General features: G+C 42.0%; 1 long non-coding RNA gene across 1 annotated transcript; it reads right to left on the minus strand.

The window, feature by feature from the left end:
* Positions 1–1,088: 1,088 nt before the first annotated feature.
* LOC125084260 (uncharacterized) lies at positions 1,089–15,946 on the minus strand. The gene is made up of 3 exons (XR_007122568.1): positions 15,912–15,946; positions 11,508–11,510; positions 1,089–1,157 (listed from the first exon to the last, which is right to left on the minus strand). It is a non-coding gene; the product is annotated as an uncharacterized LOC125084260 (long non-coding RNA).
* Between the last annotated feature and the right edge of the window lie 1,360 nt (positions 15,947–17,306).

A 17,306-nucleotide genomic window follows, 5' to 3' on the forward strand; every position in this document is an offset into this window, starting at 1 on the left:
TTGCATTCTTTCCAAATACTGGAAGATATTTTAAATGATCTCTCACTCTAACTTTCTCTAGTACTTTAAACACAGACATGATGGTCACAGAGCAGGGGCTCTGGGATCAGGCAGGACTTCATGGTCAGGACATACGTACAAACTGGGTGTGTGGGTCAAATGAAGTTAGTAGGCTGATGAGGTGGCCTTGGACTTCACCTAAAGATTAGAGAACACCAGTTAGTGTCTAGGATAGAACAACTCTAAGTAAATATTCATAAGTCTTACTGTGGAGAATATTCTCTTAATTACAGTGCATTCTAGCTAGCTATTTCTGGTCTGAAATGGGCTAATTAAAACAAAATTTTTTTAAAAAACCTGTAAAATAAGGTAAAATATGTAAAAATAAGGTTCTCAAGTTTGCTTTTACAAGGTAAGGAGAATCCCAAGAATTATGTCCCATTTTGCAGAATCATTGAAACTTTCCAAAAAAGAGCTACACAGACATAGATGGCAGCCCAGTTTCATAGTGGCCACACCTCCCAAGTAGAATTTCCACCTTGTCGGTGGCCGAACATAACTTTGCTGGGAAGCAACATATTTTCTGTGATTTTTCGAAATCCTCCCACCTCCTTCTTCCCTTCCCACAACAGTCTCCAGGATAACCCCTGCTCGATTTCCCTAGATCTCTCCACTGCTGATTGCCTTCTTCATTCACTGCATCCTCTCAAAACCCTGCACACACCCCAGGCAAAATTCAACCCCCCAGAGAATGTAGAGAAAGCGCTGTTCATTACACACATGCATGCTTCCCGAGCAGCTGACCTCATGTCTGTAAAGTGGGAATTGATTAAATAAATGTGATATACCCAGACCACAGAATATCTTGTAGGCATCGGTAAAATAGCTGAATTATGTTAATCCATAAAACAGGCATGTGATGTTAATTACCGAAAGTAGGCTGCAAGTAGTCTGATACAGTGTGTACATATGTGTTTGGAAAGCAAGGTAACTGTGACATACAGTTCATCGCCATGGGGGGGGCGCTGAAAATGAACATGCATTTACTGATTATGTATCATCTATCATTTATTATTATTATTTCTTTTTTATTAATTATTTTTATTAACATCTAATGCATTATTTGCCCTAGCGGTACAGCTCTGCGAATCGTCAGGCTTTCACATTATTTCTGTTTGAATTTTGTACAAGTGTATTTTCTAGTCGCTAATAGTAGAAAATGAACAAATTTATTTTATAAGAAAGATAACGTGCTGTAATTTGGTAATACAATTTGGTAATCAAATATTATCCAAGGGATAATACAAAGAAGGATATCAAAACTAAAAATTAGATTATGAGATTATTTTCTCCAAAAATGGATTCTTCTTTTTTGGACAATTTAGTCATCATAATTTATCTTTTAAATGGTCCTTTATTTGCCTGCCTGTTTATGTGGGCCCAGATATAAACTCCTCGCTTGGGATCCTGGAACAAAAAACACAACAACACAAAATCAGAATCTTAGAAGATACTCAGTCCAAACTCTAACAATAATTAATGTAAACTTTTGTAAGTTTATACAAGTTTTATACAAGTTGTATAAAATTGCATTTGCGTTGCTTTTGTTTATTTTTTTTTAATTTTTTATTTCTTTTCAGCGTAACAGTATTCATTGTTTTTGCACCGCACCCAGTGCTCCATGCAATCCGTGCCCTCTCTAATAGATTCGCCTGCATTCCTGCTTGTTTGGAGGTCAGATCTCTCTTTCCAGCACGGGCTGCTCTCTTTCCCAGGCCAGCAGACCCTTCAGCCTCCTCCAGGCAACGACACTGTCTTCTAGCACTTAGTACCCGCATACAAGGGCAGGTGGGAGGCCTCGCTCTGGGCTTCCCCGCCCTTCTACATTGTTACACTGATCTTTTTGCATCTTTTGAGGTTTTGGCTCCCTCTTCCGGACAACCTGTTTCACATCGCCAGTTTGCTTCCCTAAAAGCAGAGCACGTAGATGATGGAGTGTTCTGGGCAAAATGAAATCAAAACATAATTTCTGACAGTTTGGGGTAATCCTATTTCTAACACCCGAGGTAAGTTGTTTGCTGAGTTCCCACAGGAGTCAGAGAAGGGTTTGTGGGCTTTAGCAACAAGAGCGTCTGAGATTACAGGACACCCCTTCGGCCCAGACCTGAGAACCATCAGCTCCAGGCTCTCTGGCTAAGCATCCCGCTCTAAGTAACACCGAGAGAGGGCAAAGGGGCTGACAGGCAGCGTATCCAACGTAGCTGCTCCTGAGGGATGTGAGGTCTGGTGATGTAAACAGGCTGGTGAGATCCAAATTCAGAGCACTTGCGACTGTCTGGAGCACTTACACATGTACCCTGTTATTTTACAACCACACAGGGGCTTCTCAGTAAGCCCAAACAAAGGCAGGCATCATTTCTGAAGTGCCAGGGTAATGGGCTTTGGAGAGATGTTTGGGGGTAAGGGGCACCCTGGGTATTGCCGTTAGAGCTCTGGTCCCCAGACAGGAGGGCTTTATTCCCTTTCAGACTCTGCCGCCAACAGAGTTCTAGGCCCTGGTGGATCTGCGCTTCACGTGTAACCTAAGAACCGGTCAAGAGTAGTACCTTTGGCTGCCATTGGCTCCTGCTGTCCACAGGTTGCTCAGGCAGATGACTGAGATAAAACACGCTCCTCTGTCTGAAAAGCTGGGCTGTACCAAACATCTGTGCCTTTTTCACATGGCTCCCAGGGACTGGGTTCATCAGTAGGAACGAGCTGAAGCAACATAGGCAAACACAGGACATCTCCTGCATAATGAAAATTGTTCACCACCAAACTCTTAGTTTAAAAGTTTGGCTTAAATATGATTTGGGAAAAGCAAATCTTGTTAACAGGGTAAGGAGGAGGCTGGTACTAAACTTTGGCTCTTCTGATTTTGGCAGATGTTGTAGACATCAGAAGTACAGTGGGGATGTGGTAATGCCAACATGACACTGTCATTAACAGCCTCATTATAAGCAGTCTCATTGTTCTTGTCAATGGGTGATGGCACTCCCATGGGTGTCAAGTGAATCTCATTACAGTTCTGACTTGCATTTCCCTAATAACTAGTGATACCCAGCAACTTTTCAACTTTTCACATACCTGTTGGTGATTCATTGATACTTTTTGGGAAAAATGTCTATTCAGGTCCTTTGCCAATTTTTTGGTTTGATTATTTGGTATTTTTTACTGTGCATTGTATGAGTTCTTTATATATTTTGGATATTAATCCCTTATCAGATATATAATATGCACATTTTTGCCATTCCATAGGTTGTCTTTTCATTTTGTTGTCTGTTTTGATGCCAATATCATATTCTTTTGATTGATAAAGCTTTATAATATAGCTTGAAATCAGAAAGTACAATGCCTCCCACTCTTTTTTCCTCTGGATTGCTGTTCATTCAGGGTCGATTCATGGTTCCATATATATTTTAAGATTTTTTTTTTTTTTACTTCTGTAAGAAATGCTATTGGAGTCTTGATAGTGATTGTGTTGAATCCATAGATGGATTTTGGTAGTATTGACATTTTAACAATATTAATTCTTCTGATCTATGAACACAGAATAACTTTCCCTTTATTTGTATCTTCTCTCTCTCTCTCTTTTTTTTTTTTTTCATCAACATCTTATAGTTTGAAGGGTAGAGTTCTTTCACCTCCTTAAATAAACTTATTCCTGAGTATTTTATTGGTTTGGATGCTATTATAAAGGAGATCTTTTTAAATTTTTCTTTTTCAGATAATTTGTTGTTAGTGTATAGAAATGTTACTAATTTTTTTATGTGAGTTCTGTATCCTACAACTTTACTGAATTTGTTGATTAGATTTAGTAATATTTTGGTAGAGTCTTGAGGATTTTCTGTACATAAAATCATGTCATCTACAAATAGGATTTTACTCTTCCTTTCCATAATTGGCTGTATTTTATTTCTTTTTCTTTTCTGATTGTTCTGGCTATGTCTTCTAGTACTATTTTTTTTAATTTTATTTTTTATAAACATATAATATATTTTTATCCCCAGGGGTACAGGTCTGTGAATCACCAGGTTTACACACTTCACAGCACTCACCGTAGCACATACCATCCGGCCAGATGATATTGCCATTCTTTTATGAGAAAAGATATTTAAGCTTACACATACTAATAAATGATTTATTATTCAGGATTTATCAGACTGAAATGTCACTGGAACATGGGTCATCTACTCCTAATTCAGTGGATACAAACGGTGTCTGGAATAGTGTGTTATGACACTCTGAAAACATTTGTTAAATATATTAAAATTAATAAAATGGACAATTGCTGCTTAACATTAAAAACTAAATAAAATTTCAATAAAATAAAATAAAATAATAAACTAATAATGACTAAATTTTAATAGAATCCCTAAGCTTTATACTTTTACTTCTCTTTCCCCTCACATTTTAGATTATTGATGCTACAATTTATGTATCTCTTATGTTGTATAGCTAATAACAGATTATTGTTGTTATGGCTTTTTTTGCTATTTTTTTCTAAGTTTTAAACTGGAGTTATAAGTGAATTATACAACATCATTTTCATGTTGTAGATTTTAACTTTGACTACATGTTTACCATTACCAAGGAGTTCTACACTATCTCCTGATGTTTTTATTAAGTTAATTAACATCATTTTCTTCCACTCAAAGAACTCCCTTAACATTTCTTGTAAGACAGGTCTCACAGTGTTGAATTCCCTCACTTTGGATTGTTTGAGAAAGTTTTTATCCCTTTTGATTTCTGAAGGACTACTTCACTGAGTGTAGAGTTCTTGATTGACAGGATTATTGTTTCCACATTTTGAATATGTCATCCCTTTCACTCCTAGTTTGAAAAGTTTCTGCTGGAAAAATTCATCTATCATTTCATGGGGATTTCCTTAAATGTAATTTCTCTACTTTTTCCTTTTCCTTCAAAATTCCTTGTATTTGGCTTTTGAAAATCTAGTTCTAATGTGTATCTGGGTAGCCATATTCAGGTTCAGCCTATTTGGGCCTCATGGATTTTGATGTCTGTTTCTCTCCCCAGGTTTGGGAAGTTCAATTGCTTTAAATATACTTTCTATCCTGGGGCGCCTGGGTGGCTCAGTGGGTTAAGCCGCTGCCTTCGGCTCAGGTCATGATCCCAGGTCCTGGGTTCCAGCCCCACATGGGGCTTTCTGCTCAGCAGGGAGCCTGCTTCCTCCTCTCTCTCTCTGCCTGCCTCTCTGCCTACTTGTGATTTCTCTCTGTCAAATAAATAAATAAAATCTTTAAAAAAATATATATACTTTCTATCCTGTTATCCTTCTCTTATCTTTCTGGAGTTTCCATAATGCAAATATTGTTGGGTTTTTGTTTTGTTTTGTTTTGTTTTGTTTTGTTTGTTGTTATTGTGTCTTATAAATCCCACAGGCTTTCTTCACTCTTTTTCATTCTTTTCCCTGTCTGGATACTTTCAAATGTCTTCTCTTCCAGGACATGGTTTCAGTCTGCTTTTGAAGCTCTCTGTTGAATTCTTCAGCTCAGTTGTTATATTTTTCAGCTCTATAATTTTTGTGATTTTTTAATGGTTTCTATTTCTTTGTTGAACTTTTTGTTTTGTTCATGTATTATTTCCTTCATTTCATTTAGTTGTCTCTCTGTGTTCTTGTAGTTCACTAAACTTTCTCTGAACTTTTTGTCTGACAGATCATAGATCTCCATTTCTGTGGGGTCAGTTATTAGAGCTTTATTAGTTCCATCTGGTGGTGTCCTCTTTCCCTGTTTTTTTGTGATCCTTGATTCCTTATGTTGGCATCTGGGCATTTGAGAAAGTGGGCTCCTCTTCCAGAATTTACAGGTTTGCTTCTGCAGAGATAGTCTTTTACCTTTGCAGCTCAGTTTGGGTGTTTGGACATGTCTGCTGGTAATATTCTTGAACAGGTGGGGCCTGTTATTAAGGTCTATTTTGGGGCAAGCTCAGTTTGGGTGTGATTGTGCCATTGGCTTATAATAGCTGGATTAGACTGCTGGCTTGCTTGCCTGCCCACCTATGGCTATAGGATGGCCTCCAAAGTTGTCTGCATTTGTAGATCAGGACTGGGTACTGTATTTAGCAATAGGTGGGGCCATAACTTAACTTCCTGGGTCTGGAAGGGTAGCAGGATAAAACAGGACCTACATGACTTGTTGTTTAGGGACCTGAATCAGGCAGGGAACCTGAGTTCCCTGGTCAGATGAGGCCACGAGTCTTGCTCTGCTGAAAGATAAAGCCACAGTCACTGTAAGTGTCACTGTTAAGTGTCGCTGTTATCTGTTAAGTGTCACTGTAAGCAGGGCTGATGGATGGGCTATACAGCTTCTCATATATACTCTGGTTAGGTTCCCTAGGCAGGCAAGCTGAAGGCTATATTCAGCAATGAGTTGGTCTACAGATTAGTTTTTCTGCACATGTGCAGCGAGAGAAGCAACTCCAAGGCTGCTAAGGTTCTTTGCTTGTGGTCTTAACTCAAGCCGAACTGTGCCCCACTTTCCCTGGTCAAAAAGGGCCATAGAGTTTGCTCTGAGGGTGATCAACTCTGCCCATCCACCTCTTGGCTCAAGACTTACTGAGTTACACAGTTTTCAGGTATTTCAACAGCTTTCAGCTCTCATATTTACCAGGGACTGGGAGCCATGCCCCAGACCAGATGGCTCTATGACTCAGGTCCCCTACCTTGGCATGGGCAGACTAGGTTCCAGACCAGCAAATTGCTCATTCAAGGACCTGAATCAGGCAGACCTGCACCCCTGGTCACACTGCACTACTGACTGGTTCTGCAGGGGAGCAAAGCCACTGATTGGAACTACTATTTAGGCTCTGCGGGCAGGAACTCAGTCTGCCAATACCCGAGTGCAAGTTGTTGGAAGCCCCTCCCCCTTCTCTGTCACAGAGTCCCAGTTTTGACCTGAAGATTCCCCTGCAATTCCCGTGAGACCAGACCAGAAGAGAGGCCCTCACAAGTGCCTGCAACACTGGAGGGGCTGGATTCCACCCCTGGGCTCTCTTTTCCCACTGGAGATGTAGGCTCAAAAGAAATCCCTGTGCTTGGTGCTGTGCCAGCCTGGGGGAAGGGCAATACAATCAGTATGTATCTCTTTCCCTTACCCCTCTAACAAGTCTGTCTTGTTCCCTGTGGTTCAGGGGGTGCTTCAGCCTCACTCCTGTGTTCTAGAATGCTCTCAGTGGCATCTTGTTCATGAATAGTTGTTAGTCATTCTTTTGAGAGGAAGTGAAGTCAGAAATTAGCTATGTCACCATCCTGGTGACTGCACTCTTCTGCATGAATTCTTTTTCTTTTTATTTATTTATTTATTTATTTATTTATTTATTTATTTGAGACAGAGACAGAGATAGAGGGAGATAGCAGAGGACCAGAGGGAGAGAGAACCTTAGGCAGACTGCACTCTGCGCATGGAGCCCAACATGGGGGGTCGATCTCATGACCCTCAGATTACAACCGAAGCAGAAACCAAGAGTCAGATCCTTAACCAACTGAGCCACTCAGGTACCCCTGGTTATGAATTCTTAATGGAAATTGGTTTTCTTCCTATTTAACACCAACTTGAAGATATACATGTTCCATTCTTTCTCCTTCTGTGCAGTAAATTTAATTATTGTTCACATTTGTTTCCTTTTTTATATGGAGGTAGCATTTTAGACTCCCCACATCTGCTGTGTCCTAGATTTTATATTTTTGTATTTCCCGTATCAAGGAATCCTCAGTAACTACTGTGTTTGCATTGGTTCAACAGAGCCATTGGGAAGAAATCCATGTTTACTACTTGCATATATCTCAGAGATCTTACCTTCTCTCATCTTAGGTCTCTCTCTGCACTTCCACAACCTGAGGAATATAATCTTTTAAATGTCACATTTTTTATAAAGATTTGTTTATTTATTTATTTATTTGAGAGAGAGAGAGAGAGCATGAGCAGGGAGAGGGGCAGAGGGCAGAGGGAGATGGAGAGAGACTCTCCAGCAGACTCCCCACTGTGCTAGGAGCCTGACTTGGGGCTCAATCCCATGACTGAAATCATGACCCAAGCCAAAACCCAAAGTCACTCAACCAACTGAGCCATGCAGGCACCCCTAATATGTTACAATTTTTTCAGTAATAGAGTTATTTTTATGTTAATAAGATTATTCAGACTGTGAGTCTGGCTTTAACATATTTATTTAGACATATTAAAGATTTTTTTCTATATGATATTCCTATTATCTACAGTTTCAATAGTGTAATATCTGTTCTGATTCTGTTCTTATTTTCATATTGTAATTTTCATCACAAAGGTTTGTTTTGTGGTATGTTTTGTAGAAATTGACTGTTAAAACAGATTCCTTATTATTTTATCTATGAAAATTCTTTCAGTTTTGCTTTTAAATTAAATTATTGTGCAAAGGAACTTCATTCATTTTTGCCAATCTGGTGAGCAGATTTGGGGTTTGTTTTTTGGCACCATGTATGTTGTGTGAATTATACTGATATATACATGTAATTGTAGGTTTGTGGTTTCGAATGCTGTTGAGAAAAATTAGGCTGGAATATCTATGTTTGTACTATGTAGGATAAAATAGTTTTCCATTTCTTAACTTCTAAAGCTATTTTCTTTAAGAGAGGTATTGAATTTATGAAGAATCTCACATTGAATGGCTCACCGTGTTGGATAACCACCAGGCTTTGTCTCTGTCTTCCTCAAGTATTCACCCCATAAACCTCAAACTCTAGTACACCAGACATGTGCAAATTCTCTAAATGGTGAAAGTGACTTCAAAGCTTATTACTATTCCTATACTCATTCTTTATAATGTCAGAATTTCAATTAATTTACTGCTAGCTTACACATAAATTTAGGAGTTAATTTTATTTTATCTAAATTTTTAATGTGTTCTCCATTTGGAGAATGTTTCTGAACACATAAATTCTGTCATAATGTGGGGAATAGAATCCAAAATCACATTTTATATTTTAAAACATGTTCATCAAAAAAATTTCCATTTGTATGTACTTTTCAATTTCTTGGCATATAATTTTCTACATTATCCTGTTACTAGTTTTGAATCTGTAGTGATCATAAAATCTTATTTCTGTGTGTTATTAATATTGTTTGTTCTTTTTCTATTTTTCCTACTCTTATAAAACACACTCTTACTCAATTTTATTGGCAAACACTCTGATTTTTTTGTTTTGTTTTATCCTTTAAAATTGTTTATTCAAATTATATCAGGGCCTACCATTTATATGCTTTGGTTAGCTCTGTTCTTTTTAACTCCTTATCCTCAAGTGTTTATCTTATTTAAGTTTACACATTTTGTTCTTAAATATAAGACCTTATGTATACATTTGACTCCTGATTTAGATGGAGATCGCATGAGATTTGTACTGAAATCTCTCAGGATTTGGACTGAGTTGGAAGGAGTTCTCATGACATTTGGGGAAGAATCTCATGGGAACTGCCTGAGTTATCATGAGATTTGGACTGAGATCTCATACTTCCAGTGGCGGGAACCAACACTGCAACTCCTTCCAGTGGCTGACACTGCAACTGTCTACTGCCTCCAGTGGCAGTACTCAGCATTGCAAAGCATTCTGGCATCCCTCGCACTGCAGCTGACCACTGCCTCCAGTGGAAAGAAAGACATAGTTTCTTCTTCTTCCTGCAGCTCACCACTGCTTCCAGTGCTAGGTAACTAGACCGCCACTCCTTCCAATGCCTTGAAGTGCAGCTCAGCCTTGTCTCCAGTAGCAACAAGCTGCACAGCCGTGCCGTTCATGGTCTCACACTGCATCTCAACACTGCCTCTAGTGACTGTAAGCAGCACTGCAAAGCCTTCAGACATCCCTCACACTGCTGCTGACCACTGCCTCCAGTGATGGGAATGGATACTGCCTTTCCTAGGGTCTTGCCCTGCAGCTCACCACTGACACCAGTGGTTAAAATAAAAAAAATTTAAAAACCTGCCGGGCCTTGCAGCACTTTAAACTGCAGCTCACTACTGCTTCCAGTGATAGGAAACTGCATTGCCACTCTTTTAGGGTCTCACACTGTAGCTCAACAATGCCTCAGGGCGACACACTGCATGGCCACCCATCCAGGGTCCCACACTGCATGTCAACATTGCCTCTAGTGGCCATAAGGAGCACTGCAAAATCTTCAGGTGTCCCTCCCACTACAGTTGACCTCTGCCTCCAGTGGCAGGAACTGACACTACCACTACTTCCAGTGTCTCCCACTGGAGCTCAACACTGCCTCTAATTGCAGGAAACTGCACTGCCACTCCTTGCATCATCCCACCCTGCAGCTTAGCCACTGCCTTCAGCGGAGACAATGTGTACAGCAATGCCAGCCACAGACTTGCACTGCATCTCAACACTGCATCTTTGGCCATAAGTGACACTGCAAAGCAACAGGCAGCTGACCTCTGCCTCCAGTAACAAGAATCAGCACAACTTCCTTTTCCAGCGTCTCACTATGCAGCTCACCACTGCTTCCACTAGGTAACGAGATTGCCACTCCTTGCAGCATCTCAAATTGTAGTTCACTGTTGTCTCCAGTGGCAGGAACTGACATGGTGACTTCTTCCAGGAACTCGCACTGCAGTTCACCTCTGCCTCGAGTGGTAGGAACCTGAGTGGCCACTCTTGCAGGGTCTTGCCTCCAGTAGCAACAAGCTGCACAGTCATGCTACCTATAGTCTCCCACTCTTTCTCACCACTGCCTCTAATGGCAGTAAGGAGCACTGCAAAGCCTTCTGGTATGCTCCAAATGGCAGCTGACCACTGCCTCCAGTGGTGGGATACTTCACTGGCACTCCTCTTAGTGCCTCGAACTACAGCTCAGCATTGCCTCCAGTGGAGACAAGGTGCATAGCCATGCCATCCATGGCCTTGCACTGCCACTAGTGGCTGTAAACAGCACTGCAAAGCCATCAGGCTTCCCTCGCACTGCAACTGACCACCCCCTCCAGTGATGGGACCATCATTGCACTTCTACCAAGGTCTCATGCTGCAACTCCACACTGCCTCTAGTGGCCACATTCTGCAAAGCCACGACATTAATTGTCTCACACTGCAGATCATCACCACCTCTAATGGCATTAATGAGCACTGCAAAACCTTCTGGCATCACTCACACTCTAGCTGACCACTGCCTCCAGTGGTGGGACATGACTTTCCTATTTCTTCCAGGGTCTCACAATGCAGCTCACCACTGCCTGCAGTGGTTGCAAGCTGACTGGCACATCTCCCAGCTGCTCTCACAATACAGCTAAGCACTGCTTCCAGTGACAGAATTCTTCACTGCCATGCCATCAAACAACTATCATTACTCAACTTTCCACCACTGGAGGCAGTGCTGAGCTCCAGTGCAACAGATGCTGAAAGGGCACTTCAACTTGCCACCAAGGGAGGGAGTGATAAGCTGCAGTGGGCGAGACACTGGAAGATGTGCTGCTGGAACTTCCTGACAATGGATGCAGTGGACAGGCACGGTACAAAGCATGGGAAGTCGAGGCAGTGTGGATTCCCTCCCCTGGAGGCAGTGCTGAGTTGCAGTCTGAAGGATGGTGGAAGATGTGCCAGTGTGGCTTGAGACCAGTGGAGGCATTGTTAGCTGCATTGCCAGACGCTGGAAGGCCTAGCAGTGCAAGTTCACACCACTGGAAGGAATGGTGAGCTGTGGTGCTAGAGTCACTGGAAGACATAGCAATGCTGCTTGCCACCACTGGAGGCAGTGGCAAGCTGCCATGGGAAAAGTGCTGGAAGAGGAGTCAGTGAAGCCTGTCAGCACTGAGGGCAGTGGTGAAGTGCTGGGTGACACCCCGAAAGGTGAGGCACTGCAGCTCTGTCTACAGGATGGAATGGTAAGCTGTATAGTCTGTTTCCCCAGGCTCAAGAGTGGAGGTAACAATCCCTGGAGCCGGGCCCCCACTCAGCATTGTGCCCTGTGTCCCCAGGTTCGTGGTAATGGGCTGTCAGGATGGTGCAGGAGGTGTCTCCCAGTGGGGGGTCTGGAGCCAGGGGGAACCAAACTCGACACATGGTGTCTTTTGAACCCAGGAGTTGAGTGTTTGTTTGGAAGAGTCTATTTGCTTCTTCAAAAAGGACAAGAGCATTGGCCGGCTTTCAAAGGAAGTGAATGACCACTGAAGAAACAAGTATGTGTCTTTCCTTCTCCCAGGAATTGGAGGAGGTGTGCAGGCTTTGGGTGGGAGGTGCCTACTTATCCCCCCCGACAACCCTTCTTCACTCTGGCTCCACGAGACCTGAAGTTTGGAAATCAGCATCTGAGTCCATCATGCAGCTTGTCCCAGGACATCAGTGTTCAAAGAATATAGCAGGCCCATTGGGTGCAAGGTCACATCCATGCCAGGACAAGAGGTAAAACTTCTCTTTCACCCCAAACATCCTGGGCTTTTCTCTTCTTTCCAGTGGAGCCACAAAGTCACACTGAAGCAGCTGTCAACAATATAGAGTGGGTGCCAGAGGTCCTGAGTTTCCCTGCAGGGAGCTCATGGCAGGGGATCCCATTTACTCTGTTCATTTCTGGCTTATGAAGGTATTTGGAACAGCTCTTTCCTAGGCAATCCTTGGATTAAAAGGGGGAGATGAGATGGACTCAGTGTGTGTTTTGAACATAGAATGTGTTCCTTCATCTAATAGTGTTTATTCTGTTGGGCCTAGGCTGTGGTGTAATGGCCAGCGTCTAGAGTTAGGTGGCTGTTTGTGGTCAGATAGAGACATGGATGATGGCTTCTCCTATGTCCAAGATGATGTATCCGAATGGATTTGTCTTTTCATCCAGAGTTTCAATGAGGGCAGAGGGAAATTTCAAAATGATTCCAAGGAACCTTGGATGATTGAAAAGGGAATCTTGACTTTCTAGTTTCACTCAGTGGACCATCTAGATAGTTGGACATGCCATATTTTCTCTGCAGTTTCATTGGTGGTGAAGTCAGAAGGAGAGTCTTCGGGAATTCTCCTGGATAGAGGCATTCTGGTGGCTTCACAGGGCTTAGCGTCAGGAGCCCTGGGGTGAAATTCTGTAGCTGCTTGCCTGATCCTGGGTGAGTCATGTTATCCCACAGGTTTTCCATTTCCTTTTTAGGAAATGGGTAGCAGGGAATGTTCTGCTTAAAGTGGAACCCTCTTGTACTGTCGGTGGGCATGCAGGCTGTTGCAGCCACTCTGAAAAAGAGTATGGTGGTTCCTCCAAAAGCTAAAAACTGAATAACCCTAGGATCCAGCCATTGCACTCCTATGTATTTCCCCAAAATGCGCAAAAATGCACATTCAGTGGGGTACAAGCACCATGATGTTTATAGAAACATTATCAAGAATAGTGAAACTATAGAGGTAGTCCCAATGTCCATTCACTGATGAATGGAGAAAGAATATGTGGGATACACACACACACACACACACACACACACACACACACATACATGTTAGGTCCATTATTAAACAAAACGAGACTGAGACAAAGTAAAAGTTATTTAAAGCTTTATTTTATGATAAGTATTAGAAGTTAGACTGATCGGTCAGGGGAACGAGACTGAGACAAGGTGAAAGTTATGTAAAGTTCTATTTTATGTTAAGCATTAGAAGTCAGACTGACCAGCCAGGGCCGTCTCCGAAGAGAGCAACCACCCCCAGCTTACAGGCTCAAGAATTGACTGACTGACCGGTCAGGGCCACCTCTGAAGAGGGCGACCCTTCCCCATCTTACAGACTACCTTTTATAGAACAAAAGTCTGGCCACACATAGGTGGCCAGTGAGATTGTAGTCATGTCAGGTCTCATGCAGGTGGCCAATTGAATTACAATTTACCCTATAGTAGCTGTTTGAACTAACCTATTACTCTGGTCAGAATTGGTGCTCAAGGTTGGTGCCCAAATGGCGGGGTTTACATTCTTTGGTGGTTAGGGAAAAAGTATGTGTGTTTTACTGATTGGATGTCTCCACCTGGCCTGACTCGTCCTTGTATTCTGGGCTCTGTTATCAGGAACTAGCTGACCATATTCTGCTGGTTTCCCATACTTGGTTTTAAGTAAGTTTCTCTGGGGGTGGGGGCAGCAGGGTCAGTTTAAGTTTTACTGCTCAAACAACAAAATGGCTTTTAGCCAAGATGGAATCACTCTGGCTAAATAGGTCCTTACAATACATATAAAGATAGATAGATATAGAGGGATAGATAGAGATAGATAGATAGGTAGATAGAGATATAGTTAGATATAAATCTATCTATTGATCTATCCACACAATGGAATAGAACCCAGCTTCAAAATGAATGAAATCTTACCATCTGCAAGGAAGTGGATGGATCTAGAGTGGATTTAGCTAAGCAAAATCAGTAAGAAAAGACAAATACCCTTGACTTGACTCCTATGGAATTTCAGAAAGAAAACAGATGAACATAGTGAAGGGAGAAAGATAGGCAAATGAGGAAACAGACTCAACCTTAGAGCACAAACCAAGGGTTGTTGAGGGCAGGGTTGTGGAGGAAAGGGTTAAATGGATGATGGCTATTAGGGAGAACACATGTTGTGATGAGCTCTGGGTGTTCTATGCAGGTGGGGAATCACAAAATCCTACCCTTGAAGCAAGGAATTAACAACCGCATGGAAACAAATTGGAATTGAAGTCAATGAAGAAAAGAAGACCATGTTCTGCTTCATGAAGAGTGAGGTAAAAATGGAGTGATTTTCACTGTCCTATTCTGTAGATGATTATTTTCAAACACACTGTGGTAGGATACACTAGTTTCTGGTTGTATAAGGAGTCCTCAGAAAGCTTCAAGGAAAGATTCAGATCCCAGAGCATGTCCATGTTCCATTGATATGTTCCTTATAGTTTGCCCAGGTACAAAGGTAAGTGGAGATAAATATGGCAGAAGAGGAAAAGAGGTGTTAAGCATTCAGGAAGGAGTATTTTCCCTTTCTTATGAAAGACTTGGGCCAGTGAAATTTTGGAAGAAGGAGGGGGGATCCCATAGCTTTATGGCAGACAGGGGAGTTCCAGGTCTGGGTAGAATTCAGGGGTCCTGGAGGAGACTGGAGTGCATTCTGCAGGAGGGTGTGGCCAGGTTGGCACCAGTGGTGGCTGTGTGTCTCACATGTGACAGTTGTGAACAGGTCAGGGCTGTGAAGAGGTTCCTAGCTAAGGACAGTTGAGGCCCAGTTGGAGAGTAGGCAGAGCGCCTTCTGTGCCACCGCCTCAGCCAACACACACAATCTCCTAGTCTGTCCCTGTCATTCCAGTTCAGACTTCTCCACGTTGCCAGGCTGAAACATTGGTTTGGGCTTCGTTCTTTGAGTGTGAAGTTTCAAAAGTTTGATGGTTGGAATGATGGGTCTTCAGAACATATGTTCCTTTTATTTCTTGTTCTTCTTTCAATCACTGAAGTGAATCAGACCTGTTAGTGGAAGGACAGTCTGTGTGTTTTTCTTTCCTGATTTCATTAAACAATAGTAAAACAGCCTTCTGAAATAGTCAAAGAATCCTTTGTGAGTGTTTATGTTTTTCTCTCCTGTGAATCACATTCTGATACTAGAAATTATGTTTGAGGGGCACCTGGGTGGCTCAGTCATTCAGCATCTAACTGCACCTCAGGTCATGGTCCCAGGGTCCTAGGATCAAGCCATGCATTGGGATCCCTGCTCAGCAGGAAGCCTACTTCTCCCTCTCTCACCTCCCCTGCTTGTGTTCCCTCCTTTGATGTGTCTTTCTCTGTCAAATAAATAAATAAAATCTTTTTTTAAGGAATTGGTTTTATTTATTTATTTATTTATTTATTTAATTTTTTATAAATATATAATATATTTTTATCCCCAGGGGTACAGGTCTGTGAATCGCCAGGTTTACACACTTCACAGCACTCACCATAGCACATACCATCCCCAATGTCCATAATCCCACCCTCCCTCTCCCAACCCCCCTCCCCCCATCAACCCTCAGTTTCTTTTGTGAGATTAAGAGTCACTTATGGTTTGTCTCCCTCCCAATCCCATCTTGTTTCATTTACTCTTCTCCTACTCCCTAAATCCCCCATGTCGCATCTCCTCTCCCTCATATCAGGTAGATCATGTGATAGTTGTCTTTCTCCGATTGACTTATTTCGCTAAGCATGATACCCTCTAGTTCCATCCATGTCATCGCAAATGGCAAGATTTCATTTCTTTTGATGGCTGCATAGTATTCCATTGTGTATATATACCACATCTTCTTTATCCATTCGTCTGTTGATGGACATCTAGGTTCTTTCCATAGTTTGGCTATTGTAGACATTGCTGCTATAAATATTTGGGTGCACATGCCCCTTCGGATCACTACGTTTGTATCTTTAGGGTAAATACCCAGCAGTGCAATTGCTGGGTCATAGGGTAGTTCTATTTTCAACATTTTGAGGAACCTCCATGATGTTTTCCAGAGTGGTTGCACCAGCTTGCATTCCCACCAACAGTGTAGGAGGGTTTCCCTTTCTCCACATCCTCACCAGCATCTGTCATTTCCTGACTTGTTAATTTTAGCCATTCTGACTGGTGTGAGGTGATATCTCATGGTGGTTTTGATTTGTATTTCCCTGATGCCGAGTGATATGGAGCACTTTTTCATGTGTCTGTTGGCCATCTGGATGTCTTCTTTGCAGAAATGTCTGTTCATGTCCTCTGCCCATTTCTTGATTGGATTATTTGTTCTTTGGGTGTTGAGTTTGCTAAGTTCTTTATAGATTTTGGACACTAGCCCTTTATCTGATATGTCATTTGCAAATATCTTCTCCCATTCTGTCAGTTGTCTTTTGGTTTTGTTCACTGTTTCCTTTGCTGTCCAAAAGCTTTTGATCTTGATAAAATCCCAATAGTTCATTTTTGCCCTTGCTTCCCTTGCCTTTGGCGATGTTCCTAGGAAGATGTTGCTGCGGCTGAGGTCAAAGAGGTTGCTGCCTGTGTTCTCCTCAAGGATTTTGATGGATTCCTTTCTCACATTGAGATCCTTCACCCATTATGAGTCTATTTTCGTGTGTAGTGTAAGGAAATGATCCAATTTCATTTTTCTGCATGTGGCTGTCCAATTTTCCAACACCATTTATTGAAGAGGCTGTCTTTGTTCCATTGGACATTCTTTCCTGCTTTGTCGAAGATGAGTTGACCATAGAGTTGAGGGTCTATTTCTGGGCTCTCTATTCTGTTCCATTGATCTATGTGTCTGTTTTTGTGCCAGTACCATGCTGTCTTGATGATGACAGCTTTGTAATAGAGC

Source organism: Lutra lutra, chromosome 14, assembly GCF_902655055.1.
Source record: "Lutra lutra chromosome 14, mLutLut1.2, whole genome shotgun sequence".
Classification (NCBI taxonomy): Eukaryota; Metazoa; Chordata; class Mammalia; order Carnivora; family Mustelidae; genus Lutra; species Lutra lutra.